Source organism: Camelus dromedarius, chromosome 35, assembly GCF_036321535.1.
Source record: "Camelus dromedarius isolate mCamDro1 chromosome 35, mCamDro1.pat, whole genome shotgun sequence".
Lineage (NCBI taxonomy): Eukaryota > Metazoa > Chordata > Mammalia > Artiodactyla > Camelidae > Camelus > Camelus dromedarius.
In genome coordinates this window covers 9,418,201-9,443,553 of record NC_087470.1, presented here as the reverse complement: position 1 = coordinate 9,443,553, position 25,353 = coordinate 9,418,201, and the positions used below count along the sequence as shown (strand labels likewise).

Below are 25,353 nucleotides of genomic sequence, written 5' to 3'. Positions count from 1 at the left end.
TTGGCTTCCTAACTTTGATGCTTTGAAAGCTCCCGTCCCTCTTCCCTCTGGCCTGGTGTGAATGAACAAGATCCCTGCACCCACCTGGGCTGAGCCCAGGCCACGCACACAGCCCCATGCACAAAGCCCACCATCTGCTACCCCTGGGCTCAAGTGGACCCTATGAACTCCCCCACCCCAAAGGTCTGCGTGCCCAGTGCCTCCGCCCTAGGGGTCCAGATCACCATCAGGACAATCAACCACCCAAGGCCCATAGGCCAGTGGCTGGCAGCCTGGGATCACACTGACCCATCGGGTCAGATGAGACACAGGGTGCGGGGATCAGGGTGCCAGGGCGGGAATTGGAACCGCTTTCAGCCCAGCCTGCCTCACCCTGTAGCCTCAGACATTAACTATGAAGGTGCACACTAGGCTGGATCCCCCGCTGGTGGCAGTAGTCATCATTAATGGAGCCCGGATTTCCCCACCCCAACCACAGGGTGAGGGGTGAGGGAGTGATTTCAGGGTAGGGGTGCACTCAGAGTGAAGGGGATCCCATGGTGAGGGGGCATAGGTTGAGGAGTGTGGGGCCACTCAGATTGGAACTGACCTGGCTGAGAGGTGAGGGGGATAGTTTCAGGATGTTGGGGGTCCTGTGGTGAGGCATGAGGGTGTAGGGGCCATAGGTTAGGACCTAGCAGGACGGAGTGTCAGGGCACGGACCTCGGTGTGAGGAAAAGAAGCCCTGTCTTCAAGGTCTGGTGGGAGACTGGGCCTGGCCAGGGGTGGGAGGGTAGTAACAGGGAGGGGAAGGTGAGCAGGGGAAGTGAGGCTGGCGGGGTGTGGCCTGGCCCAGGGCAGTCTTGGTTCTAGTTCAGTGCCAGGACCCAGTCGGTGGCGGGGTGAAGGCTCTGGGGATGGAGACCCGGCGGGACGAGCAGGAGGGGCCCCACCTAGCTCCTCCCGGCCCCAGTGGCAAGGTCCGGTAAAGCAGGAGACCCACCCGGGCAGTTTGCGCTGCGGGCGGGAGGAGGAGGGGCGCGCACGTGCAGACAGGCAGACGCGCGATGCCGGAACCCGCCCAGAAAGCGTGGAAGCTGGCGGCAGCCGGTTGCTCCTGGACCAGCTCCTGGAAGAGGAACACGGCCTGGGGTCTGGGCCGCCGCTTGCCCTTGGTTCAGCTGCCGCTGCCGGGCAGTTAAGGGGGCGCTGGTGGGGGCGCGCTGCTTGAAGCCGGCGGGTGACGCCTGGGCTGTGTGGCTGAGGAGGCGCCCAGGGAGGGGTGCGGAGGTGAAGTCCCGGCCGCGTGTCCCGTTAGAACACTGAGGCGGGTCCCAGCTGCCGCTGTGGTTCGTGGTAACCCCGCTGTTAGTAGTTCCTGAACCCCGCGTTTTTGCCGCAGCTTATACCCGGGTTTAGGAGAGCAGGTACAGCCCCAGGAGGTGGGAGGGCACCGGACGGCTCCGGAGCATCTCTGACTGGCCCTCAGACCATGGCCTGCTCCCAGGAGGCGGGTGTGGTGCGGGCGCGGGGCCTCGGATGGAATGGGGGCTGCCCCATGTGAGCCCCTGGGTTTGCTCGCATCTTCCCCGCGGCCTGACCTTGGGGGCGGCCTCTAAATCCCCGGGTTCTTGTGACTCAGGTTACAGGTCAGGCTGCCCCTGGGAGGTGGGCGCAGTGCGATCAGTGTGCTGGGATGGCTGCAGCAACCTGCGGGAAATGGTCGCAAACCCCGCAATTTCACAGGGCAGCCCCAGTCCCGCCATCGCAGCCGCTGTCATTCCCTGACAGCACAGCACCCGCCTTCCAGGAGCAGGCTGACCTGTAACCTGAGTTCCACGAATCTGGGGCAGCAAAGGCCAAGCTCAGGCCATGTGCTGGGGAGTTTGAAGCAAATCCACGGGCTCCCATGGGCAGACCCCATAACACGCCACTGCCTTCGACCACACCACGCCCTCCTACCAGAAGCAGGCTGACCTGCGGACCATGCCTGGAGCAGCAGAAGCAAAGCCCTGGACAGGCCGTGGGGGAGATGGGGGCAAGTCGACAAGCTTGCCAGGTCGCTGCCCATCTCCCTGCCGCTGCCCCAGGTTCGTCGATCACTTGTTTTCAAGTCAGTGGGTTCCTGAGAGTCAGGCGTGGTGCAGTCAGGAGGCGGGGTCTGCGGGGAGGGGTGCTGCCCCAAGGGGATCAGTTGGGCTTGCTCCCATCTCCCCCAGGGCCAGACCTGGGGACGGCCTCTGCTGCCCCAGGTTCGCAGGACGCATGTCATGTCAGCCTGTCCCTGGGAGGAGTGCTCAGTGCACTCGGGGCAGCCTCAGTGGCTGACAAGGATTTTGGAAGTGGGCTCTAGCCCAGCATAACGAACTCTCCTTTCTTCTCTTGCTTCATCAGTTGGTGGCTGTATAGGCTTTTTCATTATAGGTTATTGCTGGATAATGAACATAGGTTTCTGTGCTATACAGAAGAAACTTTATTTAAAATCTATTTTTATATATAGTGGCTAACATTTGTAAATCTCAGACTCCCAAATATATCCCTTGCCTTCCCCTTTCCCTGGTAACCTTAAGATTGTTTACTAAGTCTGCAAGTCTGTTTCTGTTTTGTAGATGAGTTCACAGTGTCTTTTTCTCTCTTTTTTTAGATTGCACATATGAGTGATATCATTTGGTATTTTTCTGTTTCTGGCTGCTTTCACTTAGAATGACGATCTCTAGCTCCATCCATGTTGCTGCAAATGGTTTTATTTTGTCCTATTCATGGTAGAGTAATATTCCAGTCTATAAATATGCCACAACTTCTTTATCCAGTCATCTGTTGCTACATTTAGCTTGCCTCCATGTCTCGGCTATTGTATACAGTGATGCTATGAATACTGGGGTGCAGGTATCTTTTCACATTGGAGTTCTTTCCAGTTATATACCCAGATGTGGGATTGCTGGGTCATAGGGTAAGTATACTTTTACTTTTTTGAGGGATTTCCATGCTTTCCATAATGACTACACCAAACTGGATTCCCACCAGCAATGTAAGAGGGTACCCTTCCCTCTACAGCCTCTCTAGCATTTATCATTCATGAACTTCTGAGCAATGGCCATTCTGACTGTTGTGAGCTGATACCTCATTGTAGTTTTGATTTGAATCTCTCTGTTTGTTAGTGATATCGAGCATTTTTTCATGTGCCTATTGGCCATTTGTGTCTTCATTGGAGAAATGCTTGTTTATGTCTTCTGCCTATTTTTGGAATGAGTTGTTTTTTTTTTTTTGTTTTTAAGTTGTATGAGCTGTTTATATATTCTGAAAATTAAGGCTTTTTGTTAGTCGTATCATTTCCAAATATTTTCTCCCATTCGTAGGTTGTTGTTTCCTTTTGTTTTACTTATGGTTGCCTTTGCTGTGAAGAAATTTATGAGTTTAATTACATCTCTTTTGTTTTTTTTTCTCTTATTTCCATTGCCTGGGTAGATTGCCCTAGGAGAATGTTGCTAAGATTTATGTCAGATAATGTTTTGCGCATGTTTTCTTTTAGGAGATTTATCATGTCTTGTCCATCTGCATCTTAAGACTGTACTCTAGATCTGTGCTTCAGTTTTGAATTTTGAGCTTCTTAGAGAACACCTACTCATAGCTCATATGTCAGATTCAACATGTCTAAAGCTGATTTCATAATCTTTTTTCTTGCAGCGTCACCACTTATTCAGTGGGCTAATCATTCTTCTGATCTTGAATACCCAAAGGCTTGGAATGGTCTTTGATTTATATTTCTCTCACCACCCTCCACATATTCTCGGCTTCTGGAACTGTATGTTTTTGGTTTCAAATGTCTATTCTGAGTGCTGATACTCTGTTGAAGAGCTTTCATCCCTGATACATGAATTTTTCCTTCTGCTGAATTCTTGGATATTCTCCCCCCTTTCCGTCAACCTACAGTTTTGACCTTCCAACATCTAGAGTCAAGACAAAGACTTACCACAACCAGATCTCAGCCAGGTAGTCTCGCCCCTCCATCATTTTGGACTTACTTTGTTTGTTCAAATCATTATGTGACTTAGCCTCCTAGGGTAACCTGTGCCTTATTAAAAACCAGGAGTCACCAGCCTTTTCCTATCCAGTCCTCAGTTAAAACAGCTTAGAATTGCCCTGAGAACTAGTTGGAGCCCCATCCCCTTCATAGAGTCTTCCCTATTTACTCCAAATACTTCTAGCTCCTCTTTGTATTCCTGCACTGTTCATGATCGGTAACCTGTAATCTAGGCTTTGAGTGCTGCCTTGGTACCATTCCCGGGTGGTTTGCAATGTGTCTCCTCACTTAACTGGTAACTGGAGAAGACTCCCTTGTTCAGCCTCCTTTATACCCTCACCCTGCTTAGCACCGGTCAATAGCAGGCATCCAGGCAGTGCTAACCTACTTTATTTATTCGCAGGTGTGGTGGTGTGGAGTATAGCTAATAACTATTAATTCAGTGTTGCAATTAAAAAAGAAAGCCAAGAAAATACATAAAACTTTATCTCCATGTTCAGTTTAGCACTTTACCTCAACAGTTTTCTTAACTCTGTGTTTACATTCACATAGTGTTCAGTGCTTGTACAGTTCCCTGAGGCAAGCAGGTGAGATGTCACTATGCTTGACTTTCACGTTACATTTCATATTGGATATATTTGTGGAATGACAAAACCTTCTTTTATAAGTAAACAGCCGGACGCCCAGAGAGACTAACAGCCTAACCCAGGGTCACCTGGTTAGTGTTTGGCACAGGCCAGGACCGCGGTTCACATCTTCCAGCTGTTCCTCTTCCAGTGCCTTTTCATTCCAGTGCTGGGAAATGTAGCCCCATCAGCCAAACGGCCAAGTCACATTGCTGCCCCTTTACCTGCCAGTGATGGCAGTGCTACAAAAAGTGGCAAAGGAAAGGTCAGAAGTAGGAGTGATAAAAGACATGGAAGTGCTGGAAATGGATCCTCAGCCTCCACCTCCCTATTTGAGCGCCACACAAGTGTCCCACTCTGACACTGACGTTCATTGATTATAACACAGTCTTTAAAATCAGACTGATCTTTTGTAGGACATGCTTTTATCCTGGTCCCTTTCCTGCTAGTAGTCACCGTCATGGGCAGAAAGTGCCTGACTGCTCTGTTTGTCACGTAGGTGGGAGGGGATGTGGGAGAGGGAGCGGGCTGAACTGAAGCCGAGCTTTTTACAGCTCTGTTGTTCTAGGACCAGAGCAGTTCCACTCCTGCTTTCATCACCTCTACACCTCTGAGTCCCAGCCACCCACTCCTGCCTGCTTCCCCACATGCCACGTCCTGGGGGAGGACAGGGTGGTTGGCAATGCCCCCTCCGTCCTCTGCTCTGGGAGGTTCAGGAGTCTGCTTTAACTTTTGAGCTGTTTTGGTAATTGGGCTTTTCCAGCTTTTCTAGACATCTCCTTTCCAGCTCTGATAAATTGGAGATGTAACTTAACCATACAAGTACTATACTAATGCATTCAGTGGCATTAATGTGATGTTGTCTTTAAGGTGTTCTGTGATTGGATAGGAGGTTTTTAACACAGAATGCTTCACATCCAATTCTAAAGGCCTACAGGATGCAGGTATACTTCAAGTTCTTACATGGCTGTAAGACAGACATGGACATTATTTGATAATATGACCATATGTTCATAGATTACGGTTAGTCCACCGGCTCTGTATCTAATAAAAGTTTAAATTCCAAACGTTTGAAGAAAATTTGTGGACCATGTCTTTTTGCCTGTAACTAGTTGCAAAAACTGAAATCACGACTCTACCACAAGCCACAGTGTTTCCCAGTAGAGAAAGCCCTCTACTTTTACAACCTCTAAGTAATGCGGTGCTTCTTTGGGTGAGATGAGGGATGCCAGAGTATTTTGTTGGGGCACTAGAGTGGCATGACAAGTATTCTGGGACTGGTTACAGTTGAATCTCTGCTTCCTATATCCTGGACTGATTACAGAGGCAATGTTAGTGCGGTAACCAGCTTCTGAATGCAAGTGTAGCTAGGAAGACAACAGAGAAAATAGAAGGGATATAAAGTAATGGAGGGACTTCAGAGCAGTACAAATGGTGACTTTGACACCACCAGCTGCTGACTTGAACTTGGCAGGAATTTGTGAGAAATGGTGGGTGTCACTGCAAGCAAGAGAGTCCTGCAGCTTTTTGGGTGAACAGGCAAAGGGGAGAGCAGATATGGTGACCACCCGGGGGCTGAGTATTTGTGTCCTGAGTGTGAAAACGTCTGGTCTCTTGTTCAATTTTGCAGCCACAACTTCAAATGACTCAGGGCATTATTTCCACCAGAAAACCATAAAAACATAAACAACCTCTGTTTCCCAAAGTGTTTGTTCTCGATCTGAGATGATTGTCCTGTGGTGGGAGGTAAGTGGGCGATGGGGCCTATTACATCACCCCCCTTTCACTAAAAGTCTACCTTGCTGCTTTTCACCCCACTGCTAGAGGTGCTGCCATTCTGTTACACCTAGACGTATAAGACGGGCTTGCCTGAATCCTCACGTGAAGAGGGATAGTTATGTGCAGTTTTAAATAATTGCTTGGGTCATGTGGTCCTTTTTTCCCTCCATTGGAAATCACTATTCCAGAGCAAATAGTATGAATCTATATTAAATATATTGTTTGTAAGATGTCTTCAAAACTTTTGCAGTAGGTTTAAATATTTGCTTGGTGATGGCCTCTTGATTGTTTGAAGTAGGCAACCCTCACTAGGGGCTTTGTTGGCTTCCTTAGAGTTCCCTTACTGGCAGTAGAGTGTTCGTAGGCAGAGTTAGACAGTTACTTGGGCTGAGAAGCCGAATTTGCCTGCAGTTGGGAATTGGCAGAAGAGTCAGTTATGGAAGGAAGGCTTTAGGATTATCTGGTAGCAGAGTTGTGGGATCCAATTCCTGGGAAACCTCAGCTGTTGTAGAGTATGTTCTGTAACAATAGGCTATTGGATAATTTTAACACTTGTTATGGGATGTAGAGTTGGGGAAAGACTTAAAAGTGAAAGAACCTTAAAAAAGAATCTCCCAATATTTTAAAGAAGACAGTTCTCAGAATGAGAGCTTTTCTGGAAAAGACTAGTTATTCACTTCACAGGGGAAGCAGGGAGCAGGTGTAACTGCAATTACGGTAACTTAAAAGGTAAACCTCACCCTCCCACTTAGCTGTTTCCTGGTGTACGTTCATATTCCACATCTGTAGTTTTAGACATGATGTGTCATTTTCTGGTACTGCATTCTGCTTCTGAGTGAGAGACTGACACAAAGTCACATAGCAATTGAAAAATTGCACAAAAGTCTTTATTGTTAAAAATGTAGATATGTGGCAGGGTGCTACATTTGCAAATGACTTTCAGTACAGAGAACACTTAAAAGAATGCAGTGTTATTTCTTTTTTTATTCCTTTAAGCCTTTGAATAGAAGGTTTTCTTTGCAGAGTTTCTGGAGTACATCAGAACAAGCAGGAACTAAAAATAGCTTTAAGAAAGCACCAGTATAGATGTTGCTTATAGTATGGTATCTGTCTAAAAGTTAATTCTTTAAAGCAGGAAGTTGTAACTCTCAATTTCTTAAGCAAATATAAACATTCTTGACTCTTAATGACATTCTTTGTGGGGTGAAGCCGCTTTTGCTTCCATTCTGAGCATTGAAAGGCCTTCTACGATACTTCTACCAGTCCTCAATATTTTATTTTCCCTCTGTTGTGAACTTGTTATTAAACTTGAAGCAGATATAAATATCATTAACTTGCTACATATGTAGATATTCAGTGTTACATAGTCAGAAATTTTGTGTACATCACACGTATCTACATAATTCCCCACTTTCCAACTGTGTTCCTGATGAAAGGATGGTGGGAAATGGCATTATGGGGATATGTCTTACAGTACACAGTGTTTCCCCTGTTCCCTCTACCAGATCTGGATGTTCTTTCATCTTTCGGCTTCTAGAATTTCTAGCTCTTTTTCTTAAGACAGGTTTAACTCATCCCCCTGCTCACACACACATGCGTATATACACACACAAACACACACACACACACACATTCTGCCGTAGGGAGTAGCGTGCACCATCCCATTCTCCGACTCAAGCTCTGGACCCACCCACTGGAGGCAGTGTCTTGCACGAATTCATTTGTAAGTTCCTTTTTAAAACTCGAGTGGTCTGGAAATAGGACTGATATCCACACCTAGTAGGCAGGCTCTCAAGGATAACTTCTATGGTTAATGCCAGGTTATCTTAATGTTTGAGTACCTGGGTTTCATGTCTTCCTCTGCCAACTGTGTGTCCCATGATCCCCACATTTCTGTCTCCCGCTAGATTTTTTCTCTCCAACTCTGGACTCTTACAATCTTCTGCTGATTTGACATCTTCACTTGGAACTCTGATATTTTAAAACCAACATGTGTAAAAACTGAGCTTTTGGTCCTCCTACCCCCCACACTGTTTCTTTCTGCAGCCTCCCCCATTCAGTTAGTGGAAACTTAATCCTTCCAGCTGCTTGGGTCAAAAATCTTGGAGTTATTCTGACTTTCACTGACATACCACATGAATTCTGTCAATAGATCTGGTTTAACACTGCCTTTAAAACATATCCAGAACCCAGCCACTTCTCACCATGGCTCCTGCCTCCACTGCTACTTCCCTGCCCTGAGCCACTGTCCTCTCCTCCTGCACAGCCCTTCTCAGAGGCTTCCCTCCTTTCATCTCTGACCCATTTCGACTATTCTCACTCGGCAGTCAAGTGAGACTTGAAAACCTATGTCAGATTGTGTCGTCCTTCTGCAGTGCCTCCCCATTTCACTCCAGGTAAAAGCCACAGTCCTTACAACGTCCTCCAAGGCCATACAGGATCTGCACTGACCCTTCTCCGCAGCTCCAGCCATGCCCCCATTCTGGAACATGCGACGTGCACACTGGCCTTGGTGATGGTTATTCCGTCCACCTGGGACTTCTCACCTCCTAGTCCTAGTTCTAACCTCAGTCCTCAGTGTGGCCTGCTCTGGTATATAATACAACATCACCCTCATCCCATACCCTCAACTCTCTTTACCTTGCCATTTTCACTTTTTTCCATGGTTCCTCTTTCCTAGCATGCCACCTCCTCTGCTGCTCTGTTGTGTGAATTGTCATCTCCAACCCCCACCCCAGCTAGACTCCAACCAAGCTCCGTGAGGACAGGACTTTTGTTTTCTTTATTTATCCATTCCAAGTGCCTAGACTAGTCCTGGGTACATAGTAGGCAGTAAAAAATTATTTGCTGAATAGATTAAAATACTATTTTAAAAATGAATCATCCTTTCAGGAAAGGGTGAGGAAAGGAAGCTGCATGAAGGAAAATGGTGCAGTAAATAATGATATTTGCCTCTTGTTCTTTGTGTGATATATATATGTGTTTTAGTCTTAATTTGGTATCCCAGGTTCTTAATTTAATAGCTGTATTAAGTTGTAATTTACAGTCCATAAAATTCACACATTATAATTGTACAAGTCAGCCATTTTAGCTATTTCTAGAGTTGTGCAACTGTGTCTTCAAAAAGTCCCCTTTTGTCCATCCATATGCAGTTCGCCCACCCCCCGGTGGCACCCTGATTTTATTATTTTTTTTTGTTTTTTTGGCAATCACATCTCAAAAGAATTATTTACACAGCAGTACTAATATAGCTTTGTGCTTTTAGAAATGACACACTTAAATATGAAATCAACGGTCATTGCTGAATGTAGGTAGCAGTATCAGACATCGGTGAGAAGAATGGACTTGAGTGTCAAACTGGCTGCAGTCTTACCCAGCTCCACCATTTACCAAGTTATCCAAATTATTTTCTGCCTCAAGCTCTTTATCTGTTATATGGGGGTAATAATAGCAGCTTACAGAGTTGTTGTGAGGATTAAGCAAACAGGGAAACAAAATTTAGTACAGTGGCCAGCTTATGTTATTACCTAAGAAATAGCCTTGCAGGTAGAGAGCAAAATTCAAATCAGTTTCTAAAGTATGTGTAAAATATGATTCAGTTCCTGCCTGGTTTGTAAACACGTATGCCTACTGCAGAATGTAAAAGCAGACTAATTTCCAACAGAAAAGATCATTTCTCAGCATTTCTTTCAAAGGTAATTGCAAAATCATTTTTACTAAATTTTCTGTGCCCATCTCTGACAGAGCTTTGACACCAGGGAGGTAATTATCTATTTTTTTGTTAAAATCATGCTGACCATCAGAAAGTGTTCTGAATTGTATTTTAGACTTTATGTTCAGAAATACTGTGAGACATCTTCTAAATTAATGGGGGGAGGGGCATTCATTGTAGCTCTTCAAGCCTGATAAGCCTGGATTAAATTATCTTTTTTTAACTCTTCATTAAAGTAATTAATTAATTTTTTGCAGGGGGTTGGTAATTAAGTTTTTATTTAGTTATTTTATTTTTAGAAGAAGTACTGGGGATTGAACCCAGGCCCTTGTGCATGCTAAGAATATGATCTTTCACTTGAGCTATACCATCCCCCCTAAATTATCTTTAATAAGTCCTTTTTCTCTGTTTTGTTATTTTCTTTTATGTACAGATGTACAAAGCAGGGTCATCGGAAGCCTCTCAATTCCAAACATGATAATAGTGAAAAACATTGCGCAGTGACAGTGAATCCTTGGCATATGAAGAAAGATTGTAAAGTCCTGAATGAATTAAGAAGGTATTGTTACATTAACATACATGTAACCATGGCTTTCTTACCTTTATTTTTCAGTTTATAATGAAGATACTCCCCACCCGTCAAGGTTGCTTTGTTTCATATAGGGAATATCTAAAGCCTTTCCTGCAAGTTTTTTAAATAAGTAAGAGCAGGTAATTTACCAGAAGTGGGAATGGTGTAATCTGCTCTGTCTAGTATGGTAGCCACCAGCCACATGTGGCTATTGTGAATTGAGATGTTCTATAAGTGGAAAATACATAATAGATTTTCAAGACTTCGTACAGCAAAAATAATGTAAAATATTTATTAATAAGTTTTAAAAGTGTTAATCACACTTTTGAAATGATAGTATATCGGATATATTGGGATAAATATAATTATTACTGGAATTAATTTCACTTGTTCCTTTTTATTTTCTAAATGGGATTACTGGAAAATTGTGACTTGCACTATGTTTCGGTTGACAGTGCTGGCTTCTAAATTATTGCAAATAATATGAAAAGAAAACTTTGATTAAAAATTTTGTAATTGAGTAGTTGATTTACATCATATTAGTTTCAGGTGTACAACACAGAGGCTCAACATTTTTATAGATTATATTCCATTTAAAATCACCATAAAATAATGGCTATATTTCACTGTGCTGTATGATACAGCCCTGTAACCTATCCATTTTATACATAGTACTTTTTACCTCTCAATCCTCTACCCCCTTCCTGCCTCCCCTCTCCTCCTTCTCCCCATTGGTAACCAACAGTCTGTTCTGTGTACCTCTGAGTCTATTTCTGTTTTATTATTGTCGTTAATTTGTTTTATTTTTTAGATATACGTATAAGTTAATACATAGAATATTTTTTTCTTTCCCTGACTTATTTCACTTAGCATAATACCCTGTAGATCCATCCATGTTATTGCAAATGGCATTATTTTATTTTTTATGGCTGAGCAGTATTCCATTGTGTGTGTGTGTTCATGTGTATATATGTGTGTGTATATATGTATATATGTATATATACATATATATATATAATATACCACACCTTCTTTATCCAGTCATCTGTCATTGAACATTTGGGTTGTTTCAGTGTCTTGGCTATTGTAAATAGTGCTGCTGTGAACATTGGGGTGCATGTGTCTTTTTGAATTATATTTTTCTCCAGACATATACCCATGAATGGGATTGCTGGATCACATGGAAGTCTATTTTTAGTTTTTTAAGGAACCTCTATACTGTCCCCCATAGTGGCTGCACCAATTTACATTCCCACCAACCGAGTAGGAGGGTTCCTTTTTCTCTTAAAAGGTCAAAAATTCTCTACGTTTATATACTTTCCTTACAGTTTAGGACACAATTTGGCAAAAGCCAGATAGAATTTAATAGCAGTAAATACAGTATTTTTTTTAAAATGGCCATGCATTATGGATAGATTTTTTGATGAGTTTGTTCCCTATTTTTGTAGATGCAGAAGTTTTTATAGCTTCACAGGCATTTCAGTCTTGCAGAGAGGAAAATGTCTTTACATTTTGCTGAACTTGTCCGGGTGGCTTTATCTAATTTGGTCCAGGCCTACAGAGGTGAATACACATCCAAACCTAAACCATTGAATGTCTGCAAGATTTTAAGAGTCTAGAATGTCAGATCTGGACTATAACTCTGGTGAATGACATCAGTGAGTTGACTCAAGAAAACTCTCTTTGAGTGCAAAACCTTTCATAAGCCAAAAATGGCTTTGAAATTGTGGCAAAGCCAGAGACTTTTGTGCACCACATATGGCCACAAACCCATGGGGACAGCACAGGCCTTCTGGAGTGCCAAGGGAATTCCATGTGAGGAGTCCAGCACTCACAGTAATCCAACAAGTCCCTGCCAGCCAGAGCACATTCATTGCTACTGTGCTGTTTTGAGCAAATGTCTTTTCATCAGGTTCAAAGTGGTTTGTTGTTTTTTTTTTTTTTGCATAAAAAAAATCAAACAATTTGTTCCCTTGGTGAAAGTAAAAGCCTAAAATTTTCTGATTTCCTTTGACAGAGAAAACATGAGCCTAGGAATCTAACTTCATCTGTAATGGTCTGCAGCTGGGAGCAACCAAATCAGTGTCAGTCCCTTTGCAGCCATTGGCTGGGAGCCTGCATGTTACCTGGAATGGTATTTGAAATATGTCACCCTAGCCATTCCTTCGCTGTGGGCTGGGAGGCGAGTCAGTCAGAATCTGCATTATGGAATGCATGTTTCAGATCCAAAGCTAGGAGATCTTTTTTAATAGCCAGAGAATTTAGTCATAAATATATCTATTAATGTATTCATGCAAGAACCTTTTAAAAGATTTTTTATTATAACAATTTACCCCCAAAATTGAAAATGAAAGAACTGTGGAATTAAAAATCATCTGTACCTTAATTATATATAAAGAATCTTAAAATCCTTCTAAACTATTTTTTGTTCAAATGAAGATATTTTTCCCTTCCAAAGAGGAAAATTATTATTTCACATTTTTTTGCTTTTTCCTTTTATTATATATTCCATATCAATAAACATAATTTTTTAAAATCCCTTTAATGGCTGTTTAACACTATATTGAACAGATATGTAAATAGTCCTGGTTTCAGAAATTTAAAAAATTGACATTACAATACCACTGCAAAGAATATTTTGGTGTTTCTATTTTTAGTTACTAATTTGGACTAAAAATTAACGTTTGCTTTTCTTAATCTAAAACATTGGTTATTTTATGAATGAACTGTAAGGATTTTAAATAACTTTTCAGTAATTTCAACAAAGAAATTATCTTTAAGGCAAAAAACTGTGATGGTTTGCAAATTTATTTTTATTATATCTTCACTTTTACCAGTGTCATATGTGTGTGTGTTTGCACAAGTGCTTTAACTACCACCAACGTAAGAAAAATCTGTGTACTTAAAATGTGAAAATAGTTAGTTTCCTGGTTTGTGTTTTCATTCTCCCAATATAGGTTTTGGATGACAAGCTTGTATTTGCAAAATACACACCCTGTGGGAGGTGCTCTGTACATAGGCTGAGATACTGCACATAAAATTGCCTCTGAAGCACAATGATCTGAAAACCCGGTACTCAGCCTTTGATAATTTCAGCTGTTTTATGAAAGTCCTTCATGTGGATGAAAGTATCATCAAGCCGGAGCAAGAGTTTTTCATTGCCCTATTTGAGAAGAGCTGTGTGAATGACTTATATATTCAGGATAGAGATACATTCTTCAATCCAGCCACCAGAAGCCACATTGTAAGTCTAAACCAAGTTTAGCTGCTGTCTTGGGGGTGATATAAAACCTGCTGTTGAATTATCAGTGATTTGGTTTGGTTGGTTTGGTTTGGTTTCTAAAAGCTGCCCATAAAAAGGAAAAAAGGGAAAGAAAAGAAATATGCCAACAGATTCCTGTTAGAATAGTAAACAGTGGCTGGCTAATTACCCTGTATAAACCACACACTCTCTTAGAAACTTTTTAGGTTTACTTCATCCTTTCTCAGATCAAGTATCAAGTAAGGACAGTGTTAAAGAAAATTCTGGATTAACAGGCTTGTGAGCTCCGGGATCTGCAAGGCAGCTTTCCCTCCCCGTGGTGTAAGTCAAATGGCAGAAATGAAATAAAGCACCTCATGTATCCTCCAGTGTTAACAGGAAAAGGCTAATCTTCTTGACCTTGTTTCTTCCTGGGTAAAATGAAGATAATATATCAGGAGGCAAAAAGCTCATTTAGGGCAAGAACCATGTTGTCTTGTTCACTGCTGAATCCCAGGCACCGGGAAGGCTGAGTTTAACGAGTGAGTGAATGAATGAACTGTAGTTCCCCAGAGTTACCATGTGGGGCAGTGCGGATTAGCAGCTAAGAATATAGACTCGAGAGGGAAGGGTACAACTCAAGTGATGGGGCACATGCTTAGCACGCATAAACTCCTGGGTTCAGCCCCCAACACCTCCTCTAAAATAGACAAATTACCCTAATTCCCTCCCCACCCCCCCACCAGAATTACCTTATTATCTCCCCGCCACCAAAAAAAAAAAAAAAAAAAAAAAGAGAAGTGGCCAAGAGCGTAAACTCAGGCTGGAACACCTGTGCTTGTTTCTCGCTGTCGACCTTGTAAAAGTCACTTAGCCTCTTTGTTTATCAAGTTCCTCATCAATAAAATGGGGATAATAATAGTATCCACCTTGTAGAGTTGCTATGGGGATTAATGAATTTGTGTCAATATTAGAACAGACCTGGCTAATAGTAAGCACTATGCATCTGTCAGCTCTCTTCATAATTACTGACAGATGTTATTATCAACCAAAGAAGTATTAGTTCTTTGTAAGGGAAATACATGTTAGACCATTTCATTTATCATCTTCTGTAATTCAGGCTTTTTCCTTCTGAAATACCATTTTCTGTCTGTGCACTAGAAAGCCACAGGGCTTTCCAAATTTCATCTGTCTGGGTTCTTGTCATGATGGCAATACTGCAGAGTGTTGACATTTTTTAGGGACTCCGTCTGAGATGATAGCAACCCCTCAAATTCAGGAGCACATCTCTAAGTGATAACATCTCACATGAAATGAAGTTTATAAAATGTAACAGCTTCCGACGTTTAATGATGCCATAAATGCAAGGATGTTCTATTTAAGCTCTTTAAATAAATCCTGTCATTGAAATAAATGAAATACTATATTATAGCGCTCTATGAATTTGTTATCTTTGCTATCCATTTATCTGACTCTCTAAGACCAAAGAAAGCAAAGACTGAGATTAATCATTACTACTGTGTGGTACACGTATTTGTGGATGAAGACAATACTGAAATGCACTGTTTAAGATATTAAAATGGACACTAAACAGCTGCTTGATGCACATGCATGAACAGAACAGGGAGCTGGGTGCAGGGAGCAGACACTGAGCTTCCTGGATCAGAGACCCAGCATAGCAGTCCAGCCCAGCCGTCCACAAGGTTTATATTTATGTCCCAGCAAAATTAGCAGTGAGGGACTGAAATGGACTTTGGGGACACTTGCAAAAAGCTGTCATGATTATTATTGTGGGACACCAGGATTCTACAGTGTTTAGTTGGCATCTGTGCACAACCAGTTCTTTTCCACTAAAGCCTGTTGTACCTGCTGGTCCCACATCCAGGCTGAGGAATCATCTCATGTGGTGTTTGGGAGGGAGGTAAGTGGAGTCAGGACCCATGTTAAGGCTGGGTGGGCGATAATCTTGTTCTAGTACAGGAGAAAGGAAAGTAGGTCAGGTGGGAAAGAGAATGACTTCATTTAAATTTTGTTTCTTGAGTAAGCTAAATATATAACATCATGCCAAGTTTCTTTTTTAAACAAGTTCTTCATTATATTCCATGTGCTGTCACTGAATAACTACTGAATTGTGGGGACAAAAAAGCCTGGGTTTTAGAATTGACCCTGCCCTTAACCTGCCAGGGTCCAAGTTCCTCTGGGTGTCCAAGGAGGGGGCTGGACCATCAGGTGTCCCTCCACTGCAGCAGTTTGGGCACTTGGGTGGCCTAGTTTTTTTGCTGTGGAAGACTGGCCCGGTTGTAGGACATTAAGCATCTGCAAGGCTCTCACCAGATACCCACGGTTGTCCCAGGAGTGTAACATCCAAGCGTTCCTTTCCACCCATGTTTGCAAATGACCCTCAAGGGGTTAGTATTAACCCTGGGTGAGAACTATGAAAAATTATATGGTACCTCCATCCCTCCTGGCAAGGGAGGGCCCCTTATTTACAAATGACCACTAAGTGTTAGCACCACATTTTATCAACAGAACTTGTGAACACGTGGTGACAGTGATGCTCACCTGTTTGCTTTTGCTTCCCAGTGCAACTTCAGCCTCCGTCAGAGGACCTCAGCTGCCCCAGCGAACAGGGCCTTCTGTACAGGGAATGGGCTCCTCCTCGAAGCATAGACAAGAAGCAGCCCTTAGATCTCCTCAGGTGAGCTGCTGTGGAGAGCACTCCAGTGGGAAGGGCTAAGGGTTGCTCTCATGGCATCTGAGTGTGACAGTCCTCCAAGAGTGTTACCAACCAGGAAGCTCACAGGAGCTCTGAGCTTTGTTGCCCCAAGTTTTTACTGGAGGCTTTATAACAAAGACATGATTTACTGGGTCACTACCGACATGGCTAACCCAAACCATAACTGTAACTGAAACCTTTCCTTAGCCCTAACCGTTGAGCCCCTTCCTCTCCTGGTGGTCAGTCACTTGTCACAAAGCTCAAAGCGCCACTCCTCTAATCACATGGTTGGTGTCTCTGTCTGGCCAGTCCCCATTCTGAGTCATCTCATGAACACAAGCCATTCAAGGGTCCACCATGAACAGCAAAGACACTCCTATCTTGGGAAATTTCAAGGCTTTAGTGGTTGCCATCCAGGAACAGGGACCAAAGACCTACCAAATTCTTCATTAAACAGGAGTAAATGTTAGATTTCACTTAAATTATAAAATAAGAGAGAAATTCTCACTGCTTTGCTGTATCTGCTGTTCGACACCGTTTCACTACACCACGTGACTGTAATGTCGCCCTCAGCATGTGTCTTCTCAGAGCACCAGAGCCGGCTGCTTCCCGGGAGCTTATGCAGTTTGGGCAAGGCTGTTGGGGGGAGGGAGGCCAAGGACAACCAAGGAAACAAAAATCATCAGGCGAATAAGGAAACAATGTCAGATTGAAATGAAGGAAATAACAGTTTTGAGATGGGAGACTTGAGAGGAAGTGAGTCAAGGAAGCTATCTTTGAGTAGGTTACATGTGAGCTGAGATGGTGATAAGGAGGCTGGACTTTGAGGATCTGGGAGAAGTCACCCCAGGAATAGAGGCAGCTTGTCCATTGGCCCCGAGGCACAAATGTGCTCAGCAGGTTTGAGGAGATACTGGAGCCAGCGCTGGTGAGAGTGATGAGACTTGAGGTTTAGAAGGGCATCAGGAGCCCAGAAAGGAGTGTAGATTCTACGCGCAGTGAGAAGCAGTCATGATTGTTTAAGGACTAAGGTAATTTTCTCTCACTCATATTTTGCAAAGATAATGTGGAGAATGAATTGCAGGGACCCAGGAAGCAGGGAGGCCGGGTAGGAGGCTCTTGGAGTGGGCCAGATGAGAGACGGTGGGAGCCAGGGAGGAATGCGTTTGGGGAGTGGGGCTGACAGGATGCAGTTATGGGCTGGCTGTGGATGGTGAGGAGAAGAGGAGGGTCAAGGTAGCTGCAGGTCGGCCTGGAGCCAGGTGCCTGTTCTTTCTAATCTCAGCGCCCCATGCAGGTGCCCACCTACTTGGGCAAACCTCTTAACCTTCAAAGTGAGGGTTTTAAAACACGGAAGTCTTCTTGTATTTTTCACATATTATGGAAAGATTCAAACATGTACAGAAGTAGAGAGAACAGCACAGTGAACCTGTCTGTATCAGTCACCCAGCTCCAGAATTATAAACTCAGAGTCACTGTTGTTGCATCTTTCATCGCCACCTCCTCCCCTCCCCCACTACGGGATCATTTTGAAGGCAATCCTACATAGCTTAACCTTTCATTAGTGAAATGACATGGTCTCTTTCAAATACAAATGGAATATTCCTTTTTTATTTTGGGTTACAAAGTAATTCCCTGATTGTCACAAAAATACACTTTTAAGTAGTTTTGGGGTTGAAATCAGGATCCAGACTAGGTTCAGACATTTCTGCTAGCATATCTCTCAACTGGGTTCTAATCTATAATTTTCCTGTTTCTCATTTTCCTTTGAAATTGCTGAGGGGTTTCTCTATTTCCTGACTGGCTGATTTCATTCTCTCCTGTGGTGTAAGACTTGTTTCTCCATCCTATGTATTTGCTTTAACTAAGTGATTTGATCCTCCCCTAAAAGCTTGATCTGATTGAGGTTCAACTTTGTGCAAGAATACTTGTTATGTGAAGTTTTGTACTCCTAGCATAAGGTACATAATGTCCAGTTGACTCTCTTTTTTGTGATGACAGCAGCCAATAATGATTGTCACCTGGGATCATTATTTCATAAGGGATTTTATTTAATGTGGTCATACCCTAATTTCCTCCCTCAATTATCAGCAGGATCACAGACATGAAGAGGCACTTTCTCATTAACCCGGGTTATCCTGTAGAACACAGTTTTAAAAGAGGATGTTTGTACATATGTAAACATTTAAAGTTGATACATTTTTCTTTTCTTTTTAATTTTTTTTTTAATGAGGGTACTGAAGATCGAACCTAGGACCTTATGCATGCTGAGCACATACGCTGCCACTGAGTGTATCCCATCTCCCTTAAGATTTATATTTATATGATACTTTCATTGTGTTACTTTTGTTTTCTTATACAGTATTTGATGGCAGGGCAATGGGTTTGATGGCTCTTTAATCATTCTTTATGGGCTTTTGGGGTTTGTGAGTGTTTTTGTAAAGAAAATAATTTTCCCACTATTTTAAGTATGTTTTGCTAAGGAAAATATGTTGATCTTTTCCCTGCTCCTGGTCCATGTGTTCCCTTTGTTGCTTCCCACTAGTGGCCCCTTGAGCTCTGTGACAAGTCTAGAATGTCGTTAATCCTGATTGAAAGAGATCTGAAGAGATTTATTCAAGGAGATGAAATTTGTAAACAATGTATTGGGAAGTATTGAGAAAGTTATTCATTAGGGGAAGGCCTGGGGTTGAATTGTTAAGTGCACAGAAATCTAAGCTATGAACCACCAAGACAATTATTAACTCCAGGAAAAACAAAGTAGGGAAGAAAAAAGTAAGCCTAGCAGACAACTTGCTACAGCTGTGAACAGTCTGTACAGAGTCCTAATAACGTAAAGTAAGGATACTGAGCTGGTCAAAATTATAATGTAATTGTATCAAAAGGTTGGAAGAATGAAGTTTTGGGATGTAGATGAGATGGGGATTGAAAGAGAGCTTAATCCTCATTTTCCAAAATAGAAAGTTAAATAGGTGTTACATAAATCTGAAAAAGTCAGTAGGCTGTGTTACATGGATATTAGTCAGAGAAAGGGAGTAATTATTCCAAGAGTCAGCAGTAGGAGCTGAACTGGTTGCTTCTGGCCAGGAAATGGGGCGGTTGTTGGGAACTACTCCTTTTTACAATCGGTGTTTGAGAACTGTTTGACTCTTTAATGAATGTGTGGTATAACTTTGATAAAAAGAAATCAAAGCTGAATTTTGAAAAATTGATGTTAAGAATTGGGGTGTTTTTGACAGAGAGATATAAGAATCAGACAAAATACATTTGAAGGGATCCTCATTATTCCTAGCCTTTCAGCAAGGATTAGGAAGCAGACATCTGTTTAAGTTTCAAAAATTCTTTCTGACACTTTTACCGACCCGTAACATTTGGAAGTAATGAACTCCCCGTCACTGTAAAAATCCAGGCAGAGGCTGCCTGACCAGCTCTCTAACTGTAGCAGGGATTGTTTACCATTGGCCAGTTAGAACAGGCAACATCTAACATTCTTTCAGTTTTGAATGTGGCATTTTCAGGATGGAAAGTTGATAAGAATGTATTACAAAAAGCTTATCAAGAAAGAATCCAAGACTTCTCAAACCCATTGCCAGGGTTTTCTCTGCCAGACACCATCCTGAGCCTGCCATCCGTGAGCCAGGCCACAAAGCCCAGTCACATGAGAATGAACACACTTTGTCCCTCCTATCTGATTTGGCATAGGGCTCAGCACTGTTCCCCATGGAATGGTAAACGCCCAGGTCTCTGACGATGAAGCTGATCTCACAGCAGCCCTGTGAGCGCTGGTCAAGCCCAAGGGGGTACCTGTGTGAAGTTTCCCAGGACTCCAGGCTGTTCTCAGAGCTGAGTCCCCCCTAGGCTAAGCCCTCGGAGCTCAGCTCAGCTCCAGACTGAGCCGGAAGCCTCAGAGAGAACTCAGAGCTGAGGAAATCCACAGGTTTTTCCCAGCACTGCCGAGTCAGCAGTGAGCCAGTTGAGGGAAGTATCAGGAACAGCAAGACACACCTGAGCTGCCGTCTCATTGTTCCGCCTCATCCCTAAACCCTCTGTGCCTGCCTGTCTGTGTCTGTCTCCCTTTCAGGACCAGCCTGGCACCGCTTCATGCCCTGCTTCCTTTCTTCTAATCTTGCCTCCCTGGCCTGTTCCATCTGCTCCAGATTAACTGAGAAACATTGAAGAGTTTTTAAAACCTAGGAACAACAGACGTGCTAGATACAAAGAATACAGGGCAGTATCTTCCTCAGTCACATCCCTCCTGCCCTCTCCCATTCCCACAATGAGTTTTATAAATATTTTGTCAGAGAGACATTGCACTCCCAGTTGTTATCATTATCAGCCATTTCCTTATTATCTGTGGTTTACGATGCATTTGCTCCAGGGACCTTCCCGAGATAAGGCAGGAGCAGATGACTGAGCCAGTTGTTGACGTCCACTTGTGTCAAGCCTGTTAAGAATGATATTTGGGGGGAATTGTTGAATGTGCCAGACTGTCCAGTGAGTGGTGATGATCCCCTGCATCTGCTCCGGAGTCGGCCTCGTCCCCTCCTTTGCTCTGTTCTCATTTATCTCTCTTCAGCAGGTGAACCAGTGATCTGTACTTCTATGATGCATAAAATACTTCTTATTTCACGGTAGATTTCAGGGGCTGCTATGAAAACGCATATGTTTTAAGTGTGAATTGAGCCAGAGGTTTAAACTTAAAGCCCCCTTGATTTAGAATCAGAAATTAATATGGTGGAGGGAGGGTATAGCTCAGTGGTAGAGTTCATGCCTAGCATGCATGAGGTCCTGGGTTCAATCCGCAATGCCTCCAATTAAAAAACAAATAAATAAACCTAATTATGCCCCCCCAAAAAAACAAAGAAAAAAGGGATTAACACGAGGATGAAGCTACAGAGTGATTATGTGTGTCTTCTGAAACTACCTTCTGTCTTTCTGCAGGAAATTCTGTGCAGAGAAGGTCTGAATCTAATTTGCTTGGCTGAGTTATTACACTCAGATCGTCCTACTGGCAGCAGTCATGGGGGTGACTTGCTTTCTGTAGGGATATTTTAATCAAAATAACTGTACCTGGAGGTAACTTTATTCCTTGTTACCGTGCTTACTTAACTTAGAATGACATTCTCCAGGAGCATCCATGTTGCTGCAAATGGCCCTATATTGTCAGTTTTTATGGCCAAGTAGTATTCCATTGTATAAATATACCACTTCTTTAGCCAGTCATCCGTTGATGGACATTTAGACTGTCTCCATGTCTTGGCTATTGTAAATAATGCTGCTCTGAATATTGGGGTGCAGGTGTCATCCTGAAGTAGGGTTCCTTCAGGATATTTGCCCAGGAGTGGGATTCCTGGGTCATATGGCAAGTCTATTCCTAGTCTTTTGAGGAAATTCAATACTGTTTTCCACAGTGACTGCACTAAACTGCATTCCCACCAGAAGTGTAGGAGGTTCCCCTTTCTCCACAGCCTCTCTAGCGTTTGTCATTTGTGGATTTTTGAATGATGGCCATTCTGATTGGTTTGAGGTGATACCTCATTGTAGTTTTGATTTGCATTTCTCTGATAATTAGTGATATTGAGCATTTTTTCATGTGCCCATTGATGATTTGTATGTCTTCCTTGGAGAATTGCTTTTCTAGGTCTCCTGCCCATTTTTGGATTGGGTTATTTGGTTGTTTCTTATTAAGTCATATGAGCTGCTTATATATTCTGGAGATCAAGCCTTTGTCAGTTTCATTTGCAAAAATGTTCTCCCATTCTGTAGGTTGTCTTTTTGTTTTACTTATGGTGTCCTTCGCTTTGTAGAAGCTGGTAAGTTTCATTAGGTCCCATTTGTTTATTCTTGCTTTTATTTCTATTGCTTGGGTAGACTGCCCTAGGGGAACATTTCTGAGATGTATGTCAGATATTTTGCCTGTATTTTCTTCTAGGAGGTTTATTGTATTTTGTCTTATGTTTATCTTGCTGAAGAGACTGTATTTATTCCATTGTATATTCTTGCCTCCTTTGTCGAAGATTAGTTGACCAAAAGTTTGTGAGTTCATTTCTGGGCTCTCTATTCTGTTCCATTGGTCTATATGTCTGTTTTTGTACCAATACCATGCTGTCTTGATGACTGTAACTCTATAGTATTGTCTGAAGTCTGGGAGAGTTATTCCTCCAGCCTCTTTCTTTTTTTCTTCAGTAATGCCCTGGAAATTCTATGTCTTTGATGGTTCCATATAAATTTTATTGTGATTTGTTCTAGTTCTATGAAATATGTCTGGGGTAATTTGAAAGGGATTGCATTATATCTGTAGATTGCCTTGGGCAGTGTGACCATTTTAACAATATTGATTCTTGCAATTCAACAGCATGGTATACCTTTCCATTTTTTAAAGTCTTTTTTAATTTCCTTCAACAATGGTTTATAGTTTTCTGTGTATAATTCTTTCATCTCTGTGGTTAGATTTATTCCTAGATATTTTATTACTTTGGGTGCTATTTTAAAGGGGATTGTTTCTTTACTTTGTTTTACTGTTGATTCATCATTACTGTAAAGAAATGAAAATGATTTTGAACATTAATCTTGTAACCTGCTACCTTGCTAAATTCTTCGATCAGCTCTAGGAGTTTTGGTGTGTATCTTTTAGGGTTTTCTATATATAGTGTCGTGTCATTTGCATATAGTGACACTTTTACCTCTTCTTTTCCAATTTAGACAACTTTTACTTCTCTTACTTGCCTGATTGCGGTGGCCAGCGCTTCCAAGACGATGTTGAATAGGAGTGGTGATAGTGGGCATCCTTGTCTTGTCCCAGATTTTAGTGGAAAGCTTTTGAGGTTTTCACCGTTGAGTGCTATACTGGCTGTAGGTTTGTCATATATAGCTTTTATGATGTTGAGATACATTCCCTCAATACCCACTTTGGTGAGAATTTTTATCATAAATGGGTGTTGAATTTTATCAAAAGCTTTTATGCATCTATTGAGATGAGCATATGGTTTTAGTCCTTTCTCTTGTCAATGTGAAGTATTACATTGATTGATTTGCATATGTTGAACCACACTTGTGTCCCTGAGATGAACCCCATTTGAGCATGATGTATAATCTTTTTTATGTGCTGTAGGATTCTATTTGCTAGTATTTTGGTAAGGACTTTTTTGCATCTGTTTTCATCAGTGATATTCGTCTGTAATTCTCTTTATTGGTGGTGTCTTTGCTTGGTTTTGGTATCAGGGTGATGGTGGCATCATAGAATGAGTTTGGGAATATTCCTTCTTTTCAATCTTCTGGAAGAGTTTGAGAAGGACTGGTATGAGTTCTTCTTTGTATGTGTGGTAAAATTCCCTGGTGAAGCTGTCCAGTCCTGGACTTTTATTTGTAGGGAAGTTTTTTTATTTTTAATTCAATTTCATTCCTAGTGATCGGTTTGTTCAAGTGGTCAGTTTCTTCTTGATTCAGTCTTAGTGGATTGTATGTTTCCAGAAACGTCCATCTCCTCTAGGTTATCCATTTTTTTCCATGTAGTTTTTCATGATATTCTCATATGATATTCTGTATTTCTATGTTATTTGTTGTAATTTCTCCATTTTCCTTTCTTATTTTGCAAATTTGTGCTCTTTTTTATTCTTTGTGAGTTTTCCCAGAGGTTTGTTGATTTTATTTACTCTTTCAAAAAAATTGCTTTTGGTGTGATTGTTTATTTTCTCTATTTCTTTTTAATCTTTATTTTATTTATTTCCTCCCTGATCTTTATTATTTTCTTCCTTTTGCTGACTTTTGGGTGTTTTTGCTCTTCTGTTTCTAGTTCTTTTAACTGGTGGGTTAGATTGTTTATTTGATATTGTTCTTCTTTTTTGAGTAAGGCCTGTATCACCCTAAACTTTCCTCTTAGCACTGCTTTTGCTGTGTCCCATAAGTTTTGTGTGGTTATGTTTTCATTTTCATTTGTCTCAAGGTATTCCTTAATTTCAACTTTGATTTCATCATTGACCCATTGTTTTTTTTAATAGCATATAGTTTAATCTCTATGTTTTCCTTTTTTTCTCCTTTGTTTCTCTGAAGTTGATTTCTAGTTTCAATGACATTGTGGTCAGTAAAGATGCTAGAGATAATTTCTATTTTCTTAAAATTGTTGGGACTTTTTTTGTGACCAAGTACATGATCAATCCTAGAAAATGTTCCACGTGCAATTGAAAAGAATGTATACCCTATTTTGGGTGTTTGTAATGCTCTGAAAATCTCCACTAAATCTAATTTTTCTATTGTATCATTTAATTTCTCTGTTGCCTTATTTATTTTCTGTCTGGAAGGTCTGTCTAGTGATGTTAATGTGGTGTGAATATTTCTGACAATGATTGTATTCCCATCAATTTCCCCCTTTTTCTCTGTTAATACTTGTTTTATGCACTTAGGTGCTCATGTTGGATGCATATATATTAATGATTGTAATGTCCTCATCTTGTATTGCTCCTTTAATCATTATAAAATGTCTTTATTTATCTTTCTTCATGGGCCTTGTTTTAAAGTCTATTTTGTCTGAAATCAGAACTGCTACACCTGCTTTTTTGGAATTTCCATTTGCATGGAGTTTCCTTTTCCGTCCATTCACTCTCAATCTATATGTGTCCTTCTCCCTAAAGTGTGTCTCTTGTATGCAGTGTATTGAAGTTTCTTGCTTTATTATCCAGTCTGCCACTCTGTCTTTTGACTGGAGCATTTAG

General features: G+C 42.0%; 1 pseudogene; it reads left to right on the top strand.

Moving 5' to 3' along the window:
• Positions 1-1,046: 1,046 nt before the first annotated feature.
• The window catches only part of LOC135319987 (anoctamin-6-like), a 64,459-nt pseudogene continuing 40,152 nt past the window's right edge, over positions 1,047-25,353 (top strand).